Here is a 6,535-nt window from a genome sequence, read left to right on the forward strand (position 1 = left end):
TACTTCTCCTGTCCTATTCGGTGTCCTGTGTGAATCTAAGTGTGCGTTCTCTAATTCTCTCCTTCTTTCTTTCTCTCTCTCGGAGGACCTGAGCCCTAGGACCATGCCTCAGGACTACCTGACATGATGACTCCTTGCTGTCCCCAGTCCACCTGGCCGTGCTGCTGCTCCAGTTTCAACTGTTCTGCCTTATTATTATTGGACCATGCTGGTAATTTATGAACATTTGAACATCTTGGCCATGTTCTGTTATAATCTCCACCCGGCACAGCCAGAAGAGGACTGGCCACCCCACATAGCCTGGTTCCTCTCTAGGTTTCTTCCTAGGTTTTGGCCTTTCTAGGGAGTTTTTCCTAGCCACTGTGCTTCTACACCTGCATTGCTTGCTGTTTGGGGTTTTAGGCTGGGTTTCTGTACAGCACTTTGAGATATCAGCTGATTTACGAAGGGCTATATAAATACATTTGATTTGATTTGAAGTGATTTAGCTCGTCTGGTAGGCTCGTGTCACTGGGCAGCTCGCGGCTGTGCTTCCCTTTGTAGTCTCTAATAGTTTGCAAGCCCTGTCAAATTTGAAGAGCATCGGGGCCAGTGTCGTATGATTCAATCTTAGCCCTGTATTGACACTTTGTCTGTTTGATGGTTCATCACAGGGCATAGCCGGATTTCTTGTAAGCTTCTGTGTTAGAGTCCTGCACCTTGAAAGCGGCAGCTCTCCCTTTAGCTCAGTGCGAATGTTTCCTGTAATCCATGGCTTCTGGTTGGGGTATGTACGTACAGTCACTGTAGGGACGACGTCCTCGATGCACTTATTGATAAAGCCAGGGACTGATGTGGTGTAATCGTCAATGCCGCCGAATGAATCCCAGAACATGTTCCAGTCTGTGATAGCAAAACAGTCCTGTAGTTTAGCATCTGCTTCATCTGACCACTTTTTATAGACCGATGAAAGAAAGAAAAGCTTAAATAAATAACTCTCTCTACTATTATTCTGACATTTCACATTCTTAAAATAAAGTGGTGATCCTATCTGACCTAAGACAGGGAATTGTTACTAGGATTCAAATTCAGGAATGGTGAAAAACTGAGTTTAAATGTATTTGGCTAAGGTGTATGTAAACTTCCGACTTCAACTGTAGATTACAGTAGGCCTCCAGTACTTTAGAGTCCCATAGAAAAGTATTGAAGAAAGCACTGGCAGTTTGCATCTACACAGTATATTAAACCTGAATGATTCAAGCAGACAAGGTATTATTACTGCATATATTAGGTATTATTACTGCACTGTTGGAGCTAGAAACACAAGAATTTCGCAGCACCTGCGATAACATCTGCAAATATGTGTAAGTGACCAATTAACTTTGATTTGATTTGAGATAACAAAGACAGGCTGACTGTCATTCCCTCTGGGTCTCCATGTTAGAATACTGCAGTCTATTGGCATCATATCATCCTCCCACAACGTCATGGGGCTGATGGAACCACTGATGTTTATGTGTGCTTTATAATGCACACTTGTTTATTTTTATTTAACCTTTTTTAATTTTTTAAATCAGTGAGTCATACTGAGACCAAGGTCTCTTTTACAGATGAGCACTGAATTACAGAAATGATAGAAATACACACGTCAAAATATAAATACCAAATGCAAACAGAAAGAAAACACGGTCATAAAAAACAAACACATTCATCAGTAATAAGGTACTGAATTGCCTAACGTCACCAAAACATCAAATTTAAGAACATTTTGAAGCGTGTTCTACAAATATGGTGCAAAAAAAAAACGAGAAGGAAATTGACCTAACTCAGTAGAGACCAAAGGAATTTCCAGAGTTCATCATCTGTGAGACGGGCTGTGGTAACTCATATGTCTAAAGGTTAGTAATGATGTTCGGTACAGTGGGAGTTTTTGTACAAGGGCTTTATAAATGAAATCGTACCAATGTATCAACCTATGTGACATCAAAGGGCCAACCAACTTTCTGGTTGATGAGTACTAAACCTGTCACCTGTAATATAGCGCAATATCTAATGGCTTTAATTAAGTGGTAGCTGCGTTCACATAGATGATATCAACAGTCGAGGATCGGTAGGAACATAGACTGAATAATCTGCTTTCTACTATAAAATAAGCCCATTTTTAACTACAGTAACTCATCAATATATGTTTTTAAAAGACAGATTTCCATCTATCCAGTCAATATTTAACTCAACCAGAGAAAATACATCTCTGTTGATATCACATACATTAACAAGCATTTCACACACATTATCCAGATACTGTTAGCACTTGGTGGGCATGTGGGGTGCAATGAAATTATATTTTACATATGGCCACCCCCCCTCCCTTTCTGCAATCTGTCACATCTAAATACATTATAATAATTTACTTCAATGTTTTTATCAGAGACAGAACCATTTAACCATGTTTCTGAGAGAGCCTTACTCAAATGTCAATTGTGTCCATTTGTGAAATCATACTTTGCACATACTACTTACATTGACTTTTTGGTCATTATCTAATTCCTAATCAGATATTTTCATTATAGCCAGCAGCATACCACCCTGCATCCAGCAGCATACCACCCTGCATCTAGCAGCATACCACCCTGTAGCCAGCAGCATACCACCCTGCATCCAGCAGCATACAACCCTGCATCCAGCAGCATACCACCCTGCATCCAGCAGCATACCACCCTGTAGCCAGCAGCATACCACTCTGCATCCAGCAGCATACCACCCTGCATCCAGCAGCATACCACCCTGCATCCAGCAGCATACCACCCTGTAGCCAGCAGCATACCACCCTGCATCCCACTGCTGGCTTGCTTCTGAAGCTAAGCAAGGTTTACCCTGGTCAGTCCATGGATGGGAGACGAGATGCTGCTGGAAGTGGTGTTGGAGGGCCAGTTGGAAGCACACTTTCCTCTGGTATAAAAAAAAATATATATAAAAAAATATCCCAATACCCCAGGGCAGTGATTGGGGACATTGCCCTGTGTAGGGTGGTGTCTTTTGGATAGAATGTTTAACTGGTGTCATGACTCTGTGGTTACTAAAGATTCTATGGCACTACAAGGAAGAGTTGGGGTGTAGTAGGGGTGTCCTGGCTAAATTCCCAATCTGGTCCTCATACCATCATGGCCACCTAATCATCCCCAGCTTATAATTGGCTCATTCATCCCCTGTAACTACTCCCCAGGGTGTTGCTGAAATTAGAATGTGTTCTCAGTCAATTTACCTGGTAAAATTAGGGATAAATAAAAAGTCTAAGCATCAACTTACATACATTGTGTATATGTAAGGTTGGGAATGTGTAACAACATGTCACAAAAGATAGGCATGTCCGGTATAATAATTGTTATTAAATCCATACTGACAGTTGTTGAAGATACTTCACAACCACAATAACCTCATTCATACAGGCTGTATCACAACCGGTAGTGATCTGGAGTCCCATATAGCCGCGCACAATTGGTTCAGCGTCGATTTAGGCAGTCATCGTTAATAAGAATTTGTCCATAACCGACTTTCCTAGTTAAATAAAAAATATATAATTAATAATTAATCCTGTTATTATATATATATATTTTTTACCAATACATTAGACTATATGTTTTTTTACAAGATTGTGGACATCTTTCATAAAGTCCAAAAACCTTGAGGTACAAACCCTAAAAATCAAGCAATTCACACGTGGCCTATGATACACACCCACAATGTTGATCACGAGTGGATCCGTGAGCCCACTGTGAATTTCGACCAACTGAGGAGCCTGTTTATTGTGGTAGGAGGCGGGAGTTCCTTTCTTGTGACAGCTTTGAGTTCAATGGTCACTTTCCTCCGAAAAGGAAAGGAAAATGCACCTGTGTGAAGCTAGCCACAATAAGGATTAGCCACAATAGTGGAATTTGCAGCTTGCCTTCAAAATAAAAGTCCCTCAATGCTACTAATCCAAAAGGTGGAATAAAATAAACACATTTAATTTGTCACATACACATGGTTAGCAGATGTTAATGCGAGTGTAGCAAAATGCTTGTGCTTCTAGTTCCGACAGTGGAGTAATATCTAACAATTCCCCAACAACTACCTAATACACACAGAAATCCAAAGGGGTGAATGAGAATACAGTTCAAGTCTGAAGTTTACATACATCTTAGCCAAATACATTTAAACTCAGTTTTGCACAATTCCTGACACTTAATCCTAGTTAAAATATCCCTGTTTTAGGTCAGTTAGGAACACCACTTAATTTTAAGAATGTGAAATGTCAGAATAATAGTTGAGAATGATTTACTTCAGCTTTTATTTCATTCATCACATTCTCAGTGGTCAGAAGTTCACATACACTCAATGAGTATTTGGTAGCATTGCCTTTAAATTGTTTAAATTGGGTCAAACGTTTCAGGTAGTCTTCCACAAGCTTCCTACAATAAGTTGAGTGAATTGATGATGCCATCTACTTTGTGAAGTGCACCAGTCCCTCCTGCAGCAAAGCACCCCCACAACATGATGCTGCCACCCCCATGCCTCACGGTTGGGATGGTGTACTTCGGCTTGCAAGCCTCCCCCTTTTTCCTCCAAAGATAACAATGGTCATTATGGCCAAACAGTTCTAGCTTTGTTTCATCAGACCAGAGGACAGTTGTCCAAAAAGTACAATCTTTGTCCCCAAGTGCAGGTGCAAACCGTAGTCTCGCTTTTTATGGCTGTTTTGGAGCAGTGGCTTCTTCCTTGCTGAGCAGCCTTTCAGTTTATGTTGATATAGGACTTGTTTTACTGTGGATATAGATACTTTGTACCCATTTCCTCCAGCATCTTCACAAGGTCCTTTGCTGTTGTTCTGGGATTGATTTGCACTTTTCACACCAAAGTAGGTTCATCTCTAGGAGACAGAACACATCTCCTTCCTGAGCAGTATGACAGCTGCTTGGTCCCATGGTGTTTATACTAGCGTACTATTGTTTGTACAGATGAATGCGCTACCTTCAGGCGTTTGGAAAGGATGAACCAGACTTGTGGAGGTCGACCTTTTTTTTCTGAGGTCTTGGCTGATTTCTTTTGATTTTCCCATGATGTCAAGCAAAGTGGAACTGAGTTTGAAGGTAGGCCTTGAAATACATCCACAGGTACACCTCCAATTCACTCAAATGATGTCAATTAGCCTATCAGAAGCTTCTAAAGCCATGACATCATTTTCTGGAAGTTTCCAAGCTGTTTAAAGGCACAGTCAACTTAATGTATGTAAACTTCTGACCCAATGGAATTGTGATACAGTGAAATATAAGTGAAATAATCGTTGTTAAAATTACTTGTGTCATTCACAAAGTAGATGTCCTAACCAACTTGCCAAAACTATAGTTTGTTAACAAGACATTTGAGGAGTGGTTGAAAAACAAGTTTTAATGACTCCAACCTAAGTGTATGTAAACTTTTGACTTCAACTGTATGTATATATTGCATTCTAGTCATGGCTCATCCTATTTAACTTGTTTTTTTATGTTTAGGAACTACGTTTGTATAGTTTTTTTTATTGCTAGGTTTTACTGTACTATTGGAGCTAGAAACACAAGCATTTCACTGTACCTACAAAAATATCTGCAAATCTGTGTATACGCGACCAATAAACTTGATTTAATTTTATTTAGCAGAGTGGTTAAGGTTAGGTTTAAAATCAGATTTTAAGAAAATAAATTGTAGAAATAGGCAGGGTTTAGCCATAATTATGACTTTGTGGCTTTGGTAACTAGTGATGACAACTCAGCAGGGATATTTCTAACCCTGTTACTCACACTCCATAGTCAAGGCCATAGGCAATGCTATAATCCAATATGTCCAATACACATAATAGACTGACAATGGAGGTGATTTCCCAAAGTCAAAGTCTTTCAATAAGAGCTATGATGCTAATATTTGTGTAAACTCTACAGAAATGTAATCTGTGGATGTCACTGAGTTGGCTGATACCCCATTTCATGGGTGCCCACTCCATACAATAGATAAGGCTGTACAGTGCATACCGGTATGTACTGTATGCCCCCAATGCAATTATGCAGTCTCATCAAATCAAATGTTATTTGTCACATGCGCCAAATACAACAGGTGTAGACTAATGTGTACATGTACAGTAGGTAGGGGAAAAGTGACAAGGCAATCAGGATAGATAAACAGAGTAGCAGCAACGTTTGTGAAGAGTACGAGAGAGTGTCTATGTGAGAGTGTGTATGTGGCGTCAATATGCATGTGTGTGTCAATGAAAATAGTCAGGGTAGCTATTTGATTAAATGTTCAGCAGTCTTATGGCTTGGGGGTAGAAGCTGTTCAGGAACCTTTTGGTCCTACTCCGGTACCGCTTGCTGTGCGGTAGCAGAAAGAACAGTGTATAACTTGGGTGGATAGAGTCTGTGACAATTTTTATACATCCTTTTCAACTGTTTTGTTTGACTGTTTATTGGCAAATTAATGTATTATTGCATTCATTCATTTGTAAGTGATGTAACAACATTCCAAACTTGTTTAGCATTATATCTTCCAA

Source organism: Oncorhynchus gorbuscha, linkage group LG22, assembly GCF_021184085.1.
Source record: "Oncorhynchus gorbuscha isolate QuinsamMale2020 ecotype Even-year linkage group LG22, OgorEven_v1.0, whole genome shotgun sequence".
Classification (NCBI taxonomy): Eukaryota; Metazoa; Chordata; class Actinopteri; order Salmoniformes; family Salmonidae; genus Oncorhynchus; species Oncorhynchus gorbuscha.